Below are 13,141 nucleotides of genomic sequence, written 5' to 3' on the forward strand. Positions count from 1 at the left end.
AGTATATATTATTGTTTTCTTAAGGGATCTTTTGTTGTTTTGACTTCTCCTTTCTATTTTGAAAAAAAGATATATTTTAGGGAACATAGCAATGAAGGATTGTTAAAGAAAATTTATGTTACTTAAAGATTAGTTGTTATCAAAATTTAAATAAAAAAAACCTGAATGGACTGTTGTTAATTTAGAATAAGTTCTTGTTAAAACTTGAATAGATATTTGTTAATAAAAGACTAGCTTGAATCAATAAGTATCCGTTCTAGTTTTAACAATAAAAAAATCCTTGATTGATATAAATTTTCTTTAATGGTATATTTTCCCTATATTTCACTCCAATCATCATAATCAATGATTAAAAAAAAATAAAACTAGATGGTTGGATCATCGATCGATTAGGCTAACAGGTCAATCAAGCCAAAAAAACCATTTGGAAAGGTGGGTCGGATTAGGCCGCTTTGGACTAGTAATCGAATTAGGAACTGGGCCATGTTTTTAAAAATTAGACTATTCAAACAAATACTCTTTTTCTTTTTTTATCAAAATTTATAAAAAATGACCAATTTTTTTAATTGTTTGATGTTATGTTGCATCATGTGGTTTATTAAATCATGATAAAATTAAAATATTTAATTTTATTTTTAAGTTTAGTAACAATTCCATATTTATTTCTTATATTTAAATTATTATATATATATATATATATAATTTTTTTAATTTAATTATTACATGACTAGTTCGACCATTAGTTCTACCTAGTTGGACCATACAAACCATAAATCGCTAGCCTTTCTAGTTTAATATTCGATTTGATTTTGAAAACATTGATTATAATATAAAAATAAGATATAGGCTATATATTCATGCTATGTGTGTCTTTATACGAATTATGTAATTCTATAAACCCATGTAGAGCTCTGTTCTAAGTGTCATATTTTTATCGACAATGCAAGTGGAAAAGCATGTAAATGAGAAATCAATCCTTAAACTACAAGTTGAAAAGTGTTTGAAATCCTAAACTCATCTTTTGTCCAATGTTTCTCTTTAGTTTTTGAAAATGATGCATTTAAACCTTATCATCAACAAAAGTTAATTTTGACCATTTGTTGATTAAAAATGAACTTTTATTAACGACAGGAGTTAGATTGTACAATTTTCAAAAGTTAAAAAGGGAACAATGCATAAAAGATGAGTTAGGTTCTCAAGCACTTTTAAACTTATAGTTTAAGAGTCAATTTACTTATTCACACAATGGAAAATAAAAAGTAAAAAAAAAAACACACTAATCAAATAGAGCATCCATCACGCTTTAACTAAGATATACCTGGCTAGTTCTAAAGTTGAGAGTAGGGCATTGGTTTGAGAAAAATTGGCATCTTTTTACTGAGAGTTAGCCACAATATCTCCCCCATATCTATATGTCGAACAAAGACACTATTTATAGCAAGAAGCTTCTATTACATTTAATATCTCAATTCTTATATGATCTAATAAGATAGAATAAAGAAACATGTGCGTACTTAAAGAATTCATTAATCGCTTGAGAAAACTCGATTACATCAAGTATAGACAGACGTACAACCCACTGGTCCCCAAAGTTTTCAGAGAATATAGAGATAATGGAGCAGAAGAAAATGTATCGTGTGTTTGTGGTTATCGACTGATTGACTTATAAGGATCAGATCAATAACTGCTTTATTAAATAATTAAATAATTATATTCCATTATCTCTGACTCAGTCAGTTAAGAGATAGAAAATAACTGATGGCTACTAGGTTATGAGTTGGGCCTCTGCCTATTGGGCTCACCTGTGTGGTCTACATATCATGATCCATATAAGATCATAAAAATCAATCTGTTTAGGCCTGTTAATTAATATAAATCCATATAAATATTCCAACAATCTCCCACTTGGATTGCATTAATTAAGTAAGTTGTATAAACAAGCCACAAACAAAATTTAGAAAAATGAAACTCTACAAAATCACTGGATCCTACGGAGAAACAAGTGATATAATGTCTCATAATCTGAATAAAATATGAAATTTTATTTCAACACAACTCAGTAAAATAACAGCATAAATCACTGATTCTTATAGGAAAACAAGTGACATGTAAAGCATACCACAACAGAATCATCGAATCTTATAGGGATATGAATGATATAAATACATCTAACTAAATTGAACATGACTCACAAAAGAAAATAACGCTTAAAGAGAAATTGCAACATAAAAAAAAGTCCCAAACTCCTACTAAACTAGGGCATCAAAGGAATTCGTAATACCCATTCAAGTTACATGATTTTGAAAAAATTTACAGTAAGCCCTTGGTCAGCAAATCTGTAAGCATTTGCGTGCCAGGAATGTGTACCACACGGGTCTAAGACTCAGCAATTTTCTCTTTCACAAACATAAGTTTGATGTCAAAATGCTTTATACAATTGGAATTTATGTGGTTATTAGCATAGTATACTGTAGATTTGTTATCACAGTAAATGGTTAAAGGACATGATATTGACTCAACCAGGCACATGCCAGATATCAACTTTCTTAGCCATATAGCGTGACGTGTAGTCTTAAAACAAGCAATATACTCGGCTTTCATAAATAAAACTGCTATAAGTGTCTATTTCATACTTTTTCAAGAAACAGCTCCTCCAGACAACATGAAAATATAGCCGATCGTAGATTTATGATCATCCAGACAAGAGGCAAAATCTGAATCTGAAAAGCTAACAATTTTAAGATCTTCTGATTCCTTAAAGTCATAATCAAAATACCCAACAACCTTAAAAGAAATTAACCTTCTACAGGTCAACATATAATTCTTTGCATCTTGAAGATACCTTATAACTTTCTCAGCAGCCTTTCAATGATTTAGACCTAGATCATTTAAGTATCGACCTAGCACTCCAATAGCAAAGGCTATATCTAGCCAAGTACATACTTGAACATACATAAGGCTACCAACAGCGAAAGCATATGGTATCTTTCTCATTTCAGCCCTCTTCTTATCATCCTCAAGATACTGTAACTCTAACAATAGTTCACCTTTCTAAACAGGCAGGTGAGGGAGAACATAAATCCATTCTGAATTTCTTAAGTACCCATTCAATATAGGTGGTTTGTGATAAACTAAGAGTACCACGAGATCTGTCATTATGAATCTATATCCCAAGAACGAAAGAGGCTTCACCCATGTCCTTTATGTCAAAATGGCTAGACTATAGGTGTTTTATCTCATTGAAAAAATTTATTGAATTGCTAGCTAACAAGATATCATCAACATAAAGAAAAAGAATGGCAAAATTGTTCCTATCAAACTTCTGATAAATACACTGATATGAGACATTCTCAATAAAATCAAGCGAGGTGATAACTTTATCAAATTTCAAATACCACTGCTTAGAGGCCTGTTTTAGCCCTTAGATGGATCTCTTCAATCTGCACACTAGATGTTCTTTACTAGATTCAACAAAACCATTAGGCTGTGTCATGTAAACTTCTTTATATAAATCGCCATTCAAGAATGCATTCTTGACATTCATCTGGTGAAGATCAAGATCAAATTATGCAACTAAAGCCATTACCACTTTAAAAGCATCTTTTGTGGATACTGGAGGAAAGGTCTCTATGTAATCAATACCTTCTTTTTGGTTGTAGCCCTTAGCTACAAGTCTAGCTTTGTATCTATCAATTTCACCTATAGCTCCTTGTTTTGTTTTAAAGACTCACTTGCAACCTACTGACTTAAAACCCTTTGGTAGCTCTAAAAGCTCTCATATGTGATTGCGGTACATAGAGGTAATTTCTTCACTCATAGCCTCTAACCATTCAGAAGAATGTGAGCTAGAAATAGCCTCTTGGTAAGATATCGAGTCTAAACTATCAATAGCATCTAAATTAAATTCCTGTAAATACACCATGTAATCATCTAGAATAGCAGACCTGTGAACCCTTTGGAACCGTTTTGGTTCAATAACCAAATCCTCATCACCTTTTAAAGGTAGTTCAACTTTAGCTTCATCCTAGTCCACGACATTATTTCTATCAATATAAAGGGTTGTCACGATAGGCATAGGCAAAATACAGCTTTCGTCATGTAAAGTGATATGCCTAAGCACCGAGCTCCCACCGTCTAAGGCATCTTCAAAGAAATAAGCTCGATCAGATTCAATAACCCTGGTAGTATGATTTAGACAATAGAATCTGTACTTATGAGATTTGATGCAATAGCCCATAAAGAAACCATCAACAGTTTTAGCATCAAGCTTTATTTGTTGTGGATTGTAAGGTTTTACCTGTGCTTTACAACCCCAAAATTGCATATGCTTCAACGCAGAAGTCCTTCCAAAATACAACTCGTATGAAGTCTTTGAAATTGACTTGCTAGGAACTTAATTCAAAATATAAACAGTAATTTCAAGTGCATCACCCACAAAAATTTCGACAAAGAGAAGTGACTGATCATGCTTCTAACTATATCCATGAGAGTATGATTGCAACCCCATTCTATTGTGGGGTGCCAGGCATAGTATACTGAGCTTTAATGCCATGCTCTTGAAGGTACAAAGTGAATAGCCCAGGGTTCCTACCAGTCTCAATATATCTCCTATAAAATTCTCCTCCTCTGTTAGATCTCACACATTTGATTAACTTGCCAACTTTCAATTCAACTACTACCTTAAAGGTCTTAAATGCATTAAGAGACTCACCCTTTTCATACAAGAGTTCAATCCATCCATGACGAGAGTAATCATCTGTGAAGGTGATGAAATATCTGAAACCACCCATAGCCAAAGGTGTGATAGGTCCACAGATGTCAGTATGAATTAGGTCTAAAGAGTTTTCAAACTTCTTTGCCCCTTTGATTCTAGCTCTAGCAAGGAATTTTCCCTTTATACAATCAACATAAGTCTCAAAATCTAAAAAATTAAGGTCTTGTAAGACACCTTGCTTGGCCATGCATTCCAATCTCTCTCTAAAGATATGACCTAAACGACGATACCATAACATAGAGAAATTATCATTGGGTCTTTGACGTTTATGCCCAATAGCAATATTGATATGAAGATTAGAACATTCAAGTGATCAATTATTCAATCGATATAAACTATATGTCAAGGAAACACAACCAACATTAATGGAATCAAAACAAATATTAATTTTTCTATTTCCTTGGAACAATGAATAGCCACAAATATCCAATACAGAAGTTGAAATTAAATTCATCTTCGCAAAAGGTACATAAACAACGTTGTTCAAATTTAAAACATGACTATAATTTAAATACAAAAAAATACTTCCAATGCATTCAACTAATGCCTTACTCCCTGTTATGCCAAAGACTGACCTCTGTGCCTTACTTGGAATCTTTTAGTTTTTTAGCCCCTATAAAGAATTCACAACACATACAGTGGCACAAGAATCCAGCCACCATAAGTCAAAGGAAGTTTTAATGGTATTAGATTCAAAACAAACTAGAGCTATAGGGGCAATTTAAAGAATTATACCTTTACTTTCTTGTTTATTCTTCAGTTTGAAGCAATTAGCTTTAATGTGACCCGATTTCTTACAATAATTACATAACCCCTTAAAAGGTTTCTTCCTCAGCTTCTCACTCTTATCACCATCTTTCTTAAAAGTTGAATTATTAGGCTTTAGGGCCTTATGCTTCTTCCCCTTTTTCTTATACGACCCTCCAGATTTGCTACTAGAGCTATGAGAAACATAGTTTACTGAGTGAGAAAAATTCTTTTTTATAACTTCCTCTTCTTGAGTGACTATTGATATCATCTGGTCAATAGATCATTCAGCTTCTTGTAAGTTGTATGAAGTCCTCAAAAATGCGTATTCTGATGGCAATAATTGAAGAACACGATAAACTAAGGTACTTTCACCCAAGTTCCATATGATTTAAGCTTGTTATAGTAATGAACAAGTTTTAGAATGTGCTCCCTAACACCAGAAACTCCATCATATCAAGTATTATCAAGAAGTGATAAATAGTAGTTCTTTTGAATCTTGTCAAGCTTCTTGTATTTGTTACCAACAGCTTTCAAGTATTCTACTACAGTATCCTTTTCAGGAATGATATTCGTAATTTCCTTTTCAATTGTGTACTTGATGATCGCTAGACAAATTCGGTTGGACTCACTCTATTATTTATAGAAGGCCATTTCAGAAGCATTAGACTCTAAAGAGAGATCCGCAGGCTTAGGTTCTCTCAGAGCTAAATCTTTCTAAGAAATAGTCAGATACATATTTAGGGACTATTTCTAATCATCATAGTTAATCTCATTGAGAGCCTTCACAAAGGATAGTTACGCAAAAGCAGAAACTGAAATCGTAAAACAGAAAATGGGAAATATTAATTATGCGTACACAACATAATTATAAAACAGAATTTCCCAACAAGCAATTATCAATTATGCAACTATAATCATGCACCAAGAAGGCTCACATACCATAAAAATTTAGCTCATACAAAAGTCTATATAAAATAATGCTTTAAACATTTTCATACCTATAGGGTACAACAAATATCTAACACATTTAAAAAAAAAGTGCTATTAGCCTATCCTCAAAAACCAACCATCAAAATTACATTAATAATGTCACACCTATGGGGTATGTCCATTACCGATACTGCAAGATCTTAAGCATCACCAATAATTCACAAAGTTATAAATTTTATGACCTTAGGACAAAACAAAATAATTTCAAAAGTCCTTAGGACCTTTTGAGAATTAGAGAACAAATTTGAGACTTAAGTGGAATTTTGAAATGTGTCCAGGGGTAAATTAATAATTTTGAAAGAGATTTGGGTCCAAAACATAATTCTGAAAGTTAGGGGACTCAAATATAATTTTTAAAATTTTTTTGGGTTACATCGTGAATAAAAGAAATAATGGGCCAAGGAGGTAATTTAAATTGGGGCCAAAACATAATTTATGGATTTTTTTCTACACTGATCTGCCCTGATATGTTTTGGGCCTAGAACGAATTTTTTTTTTTACAAATCTGAGCCCAAATGAAATTTAGGCCCAAAACTATGAAACCGAATCCCTAGGATCCAATTTGTGACCTTGTTATTGCATCTTCCAATTGCCGTGAGCTACAGAAGCCATGGGAGGGTAGCACAATGATGGCACATTGAACCAGTCGACGACCACAACACCGACAACTATGCAACGACCTGCCACTATGCCGGCAATTGCTCCGGCAGCGTGAAACTAACCATTATTGCATCTCTATGGTCTCCGCTGAACCAGAACAATGGAAACGATGCCAGCTAAAGAATCTCCGTCGACGGTGAAGGCAAGACAACGTTAATAGCCAAGGCGCAGCGGCAACGACAAAAGCTCTTTTGCATACCAGTGGCCATGTCAAAAAAAAATCCTGAACTCTCTCTCTCTCAAGCGACAACAAAACCTCTCAAAGTTAAGAGGGAAGATCTCCAACAAGTAAGCAGCGGCAACGTAGACGGCACCAACAAAATAAAAAAAATAATACGAGAGATCAAGATTATAGCAACAACAGGCATCAAGATTATTTATAAAGAATAATCAGATCTCTGATGAATTTAATTTTCATTATCATATTCAATAAGAATGGAAAATGAGAACTAAACATACATGAATATGATAAACAAATCAAGGAATTTCTATCCAATTTATCATGATCTCCATAAGCATATTGAATTGAGATATATAAATTAATATTCATAATCAGACTTTGATGTCACGTGTTACATTAATATCTCAATTCTTATATGATCTAATAAGATAGAATAAAGAAACATGTGCATACCTGAAGAATTCATTGATCACTTGAAAAAGCTCGATTACCTTGAGTGTAGATATACGCACAACCCACTGGTCCTAGAGTCTTCAAAAAGTGCAGAGATAATGGAGCAAAAGAAAATGTATCATGTGTTTGCAGTTATCGACTAATCGACTTATAAGAATCAGAACAGTAACCGCTTTATTAAATAATTATATTTCATTATCTCTGACTCAATCAATTAAAAAATAGAAAATAATTGACGACTACTAAGTTGTGGGTTGGGCCTTTGCTCATTGGGCTCACTTGTGTGGTTCACCTACCTCGATCCACATGAGATTATAAAGATCAATCTATTTGGGCCTATTAATCAAATGTAAATCCATATAAATATTCCAATAGCTTCCAGTCAAAGGAGCATGGATTTAACAGCAGCAACACCGAACATCATCCTAGGATACCCTCTTCTGCCTGAACCAAATGATTTCATTATTCTCGAATCTCAAGAATAAACTCTTCTGCTCTCTTTGAATTGCCTATGCATAGAATATGGCCTTCAACTCCAAAATGAGACTAGTGAGAACATCAACCTAACCAAAGGAAAGGAAGGGAAATAATCTCCACGCTGAAGGCCATAAGGTTAATCATCACCTTCCTCGCTAGCTCTCCAATCCTTGTACCATTCTAACACATATCATTGAATGTAGCAATCAGTAACTCGCTCAGATTCATAGAATCTGCACCACTCGTGTACATATTACATCTTATTCACAAAATCGCAGATGATTCTTCTCTTACACTATGTTTGGATGAGATGAAATGTGGGAGAAAAGAAAATAAGGGAGAAAGCAACTTTTTCTCTTGTTTGGATGAGGAAAAAAAAAGTGAGAGCTAGGAAAATGTTAGGGAAAAAAAATAAAATAAAACCCACCATATTCTCTCCAGATATAAAGAGATTTTGGGAGGAAAATATTCATTTCATGTCTACCTCCTTCCCTCTTGCTTCTTTGTATTTGTATTATTTGACACGAGCTAGCTTTTGCTTGATCATCTCCGACCCTCCATGCTTTGCATCATACCCTCAGCCCTCACGTAGCTCTATCTCAAGGCTATGCATATTTTCATCTTTTTTACAAATTGCATATTTTTATAACTATGTGTCTTTCATATTTTATGATATTATGCATTTATAATTTATTTTTTATGTTCTAGTTGGATATGCTCGCTGCCAAGTCAAACTCATGATTATAGGTGAAAGCAAAGTGCTCTCACCAGCAAGGCAGTAGCTGAACTGTAATTTACTTTTATGTAATTGAATTTAATTTTTAAAAATTTATCCACTTTTAATCCTTTAAATTAAAAATAACATATTTTATTAAATTATTTGATTTTAAAATATAGTAACATGAAAATAATTTCTACCAACAAATTTGATTTTAAACTATTTTAATGATGTTAATTTTTATATAATTTTTAATTTTAACATATTTTTATAAAGATCATTACATTAAACATAAATATTTTGATATAAGAGTGTTGTAATCATTGGGATATTGGTTCATTTTTCTTCATTCCTATATCTATTGTCCATCCAAATACAAGTTTCTTTCCATTTTTTTTTTCTCTCATTTTCTTTCTTCTCAACTTTTCGTTCAATTCAAACAGGGGGTTATTGAACCCTTCTTAGGCTAAGAAGTTCGTTGACGCAGATTTTCCTCCTGTCTTCAATTTTCACTGCCATAGCTCCCAAAAGCCAACGTCAGTGCATCCATAGAGCAAGATCATAGGACAAATACCTTGAGGTCGATCTGCGTTGGTAAGGTCATAGTTTTCTTAACGCAGGCCAATTCTGCAGAAGAAACCACCACAGCAGGAGCCTGACCCCTCTTCAAGAACACCAAAGGCCCGTACTTTTCAAGAGGGTTCGAGCACTAATTCCCCTGGACTACGTTTTCGTACAGTTTAGTATTAATATGAGCTAGCTTTCCATTCAAAAAAATAAAAACAAAGGAGTGGCGAAGAAACAAGACCTCCGGCACTCAAATTGGTGGAGGTAATTACTAACTATAAGAGACCTGCAAGCACTACTCTGAACAAAACCAGATAAATTATTCAAAAATGGGTTAATTGATGCATCCACTTGATTGGCCATAATCGAAAACAACCAAGTTAACATTTTACTGCATCCCACACACTTGACAGAATCATCCTCATGAATGAATGGCAAACTCAAAATCTCTAAGAGTTAAGGTGTTTGACATGTACACCTACATATCCATAGTCCCGCGCTTACTTTCTTACCAGCGTTCAGAGAATAACCATCCAGGCATGCTTCAGAGGGTCCGCTTTGTCTTGACTCAATCTCCAACAAAGATGAACACCATTCCTGAAATCAATCAATTGGACAAAACATTGTATTTTATTTCAGAAACCAATGATACTTCGTTTATGAAGAATATTACATTTTGGTCCCTGAAAATATCACTTGGGTTTTCTCTGGAAAGAAAAATAATCTATCGTACAGACCTTGACTTATTTTAGTTCGATTCAATCCAATCTTTTGATTGACTCACAATGGACCAGTTATCCCCAAAATCAAGAAATCAAGGACTCAATTATCCGTTTCGGTTTTTCAAGGAGAAACCCAAATTAGTTAGTCCGTGAGTGAATACAATTATAGGACCAAAAGGGGAATAAGAAAATACGTACTTGTAACTATATTCTCAAGAATGAGAAGATAATGAGAAAGTTGCTCAGAAAATTCCCCCAGCATCAAAGCTCCAAAAGTCCATTGCGTTTTCACCATCCTGAGCTGTGTTTTCACCAAGCAAGGTTTCTAATGAAGCATCATCCCAAGTCCCTTCAGGGTAAGGCGTCTGAAAGAACCGCAACTGGGATTCAATATCTGCAAGTTCCTCAGACAGTGTCTTTGCAGAATCATTTTCCAGAGACAGCACACCCTGGCAGTCAAGAATGTTATTTATTCTGGTTGGCATCACTAACAGCTTGAAATTCATCTTCTATAGAAGCAGAAAGAGCATTGACGAGATGTCAGGTGTCTTTAGGCCCTGTTCACCCCACCCGATACCAGAATAATCATACGAATTACTTGCTTGATCTGAACTGAAACAAACAGGAAAACATAATCATCCAATGGTGTGAAAGACGTGAGCCCATCTCCACAGCTGGGTAAGCCTCCCATGTTAGCATACTGATTAACCAGTGGTTTCTGGTCCATCAGACCCATGGGACAGATGTAGTCCTTTGCGTTGTTCCCAACATTGAATTTCTGGTTCATAATGGGCTGAAACAGAGTGTTTTACATCATATTGTTTTGGGGGAGAGCCTAAAGCCTCATCAGGAAAGTTCACCTTGGCTTTCTTACCGCGAATCCTACGTGCTTCAGCATCATAGGCTCTAGCTGCTTCTTCAGCAGTGTTGAAGGTTCCAAAGCCAGACACGGACACCTTTCCTGGGTCACGGATCTCAGCTGCCCATTTTCCCATGGGCGCTGACGGATTCCCTATACAGATTCTTCCTCTTTCTTTTCTCAGACTTGTTAGCTTTTCCCTTGAATTCACAGATTTATGGGACCGGATCCTTCAATGTAACAAGAAAAGAAAAAAAAACTAAATATGGGCAAAGCAAGGGAATAGATTTGCAGTACAAGTAAAAAAGAGTAATATCAAGAAAAAAACAGCTCAAGCATCTAAATAAACACACATGCACATACAGGTTACAGAATAAGGGATGATTGCAGTAAATACACATGAAATGACAAAAAAGACTGATCTGTAAGGAAGTTGCAGTAAGATGAAGGGGTATCTAGAATCAAGCACAGCTTGTAATCCGAGATTTTTTGGGTCTTGACAACTGATTCTTTGGAAAGTATGTTATTTAAGTAACAAGACAGAAGCAAAAGAACCAGCAATATTCAATGCAATATCGCATCTAAAACACCATTAAAGCTCATTACTGAACAGCCAATAAAAAATTATATCTTGATCCGCAAATGTCAAAGTTTGAAACAAATAACACAGATTTTCACGGCAAAAAGGAATCGCATCTACCTCTCTAATATAGATTTTGTAATCTGATAGGGATATATAGTGTGGTCGTCAAAAGCAACTCCCATTAGGCTAACAGGCTAACCACACTCCTGCTTTTACATATGTGCACAGAGGAGCAAAAACGAAATCAAGCAGCATGAGATCAGTTTCAAGAAGATTTTATGAACATTTCAGAACTCCGCAATCCGTGTTCTGAAGTATTATCCAAGCAAATAAAACCGTTCCAAAGAGGATCCACGTGATCATATTTATGCTGTAATCACTTGCAAGTGATTCATGGAGCGGATGCGCAAGGCATAAAGGAGGACTATGTTTCATTAACCAGTAAAGGAAAAACGTATTAATGAACATTAATCGAAGTAATAAAGCTAAGCTTATCGCAAGGTCACAAATCTAAAAATATGAAGTAAAAAGAGCTTAGAGGAACATAAACCAGCCAAAAAATATTTTGAAAACCGAATTCCATGTGAAAAATAAAAACTAGTAATTTTCCCGATAATACCTGATAAAAAGATTCAAAGGCTGCAATTGTTTTAAAAAATAATAATCTATGCTGTAAGTGAACATTAACACAACTATTTAAGTTAAATCAAAAGCTGGATATAACAACCAAATGACCCGTGATTTAAACCCCCCAAAAATATATATGTACATATATATATATATATATATACCACGAGAGAGGGATCCGGAAGGCTTGAGGGGTTTGACAGCGGAGAAACCTAAGGTCTTGAAATCGAACAGCAAATCATCATCCACATCCAACTCATCGATGTCAGAGTCGTCCTTGAATTCTCTAAAATCAGCTTCGAAATCACCATCCGAATCCCCGAATCCAGACCTAGTGGGCTTCGAGAATCGCTTCCCCGAACTGGGTTTCTTCAAATCCGGCCAGAGGATATCGGCTGTAAGCCGGCGAGACCTGGCCTCCGGCGTCTGAATGAAGTCGGAGATAATAGCACCTCCGCACATCTCGCTTTCTCCAGCACCGATAAAAGATTATACCTTTTTTATTCTTTGATAAACAAAGCTCAGAAAAACTACGAGCAAGAGGCTGAGATTTCTTTCGGTTGACGAAGAATGACGAAAAACAAAAGTACAAAACTGAAGGCTTCCTGAACTGAATAGAAGAGAAATGGGAGCTTTTCAATGACTTCAAGCATAAATAAAAGGAAGGAAGAAGCAATGAGAGCTAGTAGGGAAGGTGTTTTACCACTATGCCCTTGGCTTACGTGTTATTTACTACTTCCGTGGTAACGTGCTGCTGCTGGCTGCTTAGGAAGGTTTTGC

The 13,141-nt window shown here is 34.7% G+C and overlaps 1 pseudogene; it reads right to left on the reverse strand.

Annotated features, from left to right (window-relative positions):
- Positions 1-9,343: 9,343 nt before the first annotated feature.
- LOC129300394 (ethylene-responsive transcription factor RAP2-12-like) lies at positions 9,344-12,925 on the reverse strand (annotated as a pseudogene).
- Positions 12,926-13,141: the final 216 nt, after the last annotated feature.

This window comes from Prosopis cineraria, unplaced genomic scaffold (genome assembly GCF_029017545.1).
Source record: "Prosopis cineraria cultivar Desert tree isolate PC_DT_omini unplaced genomic scaffold, ASM2901754v1 PC1568, whole genome shotgun sequence".
NCBI lineage: Eukaryota > Viridiplantae > Streptophyta > Magnoliopsida > Fabales > Fabaceae > Prosopis > Prosopis cineraria.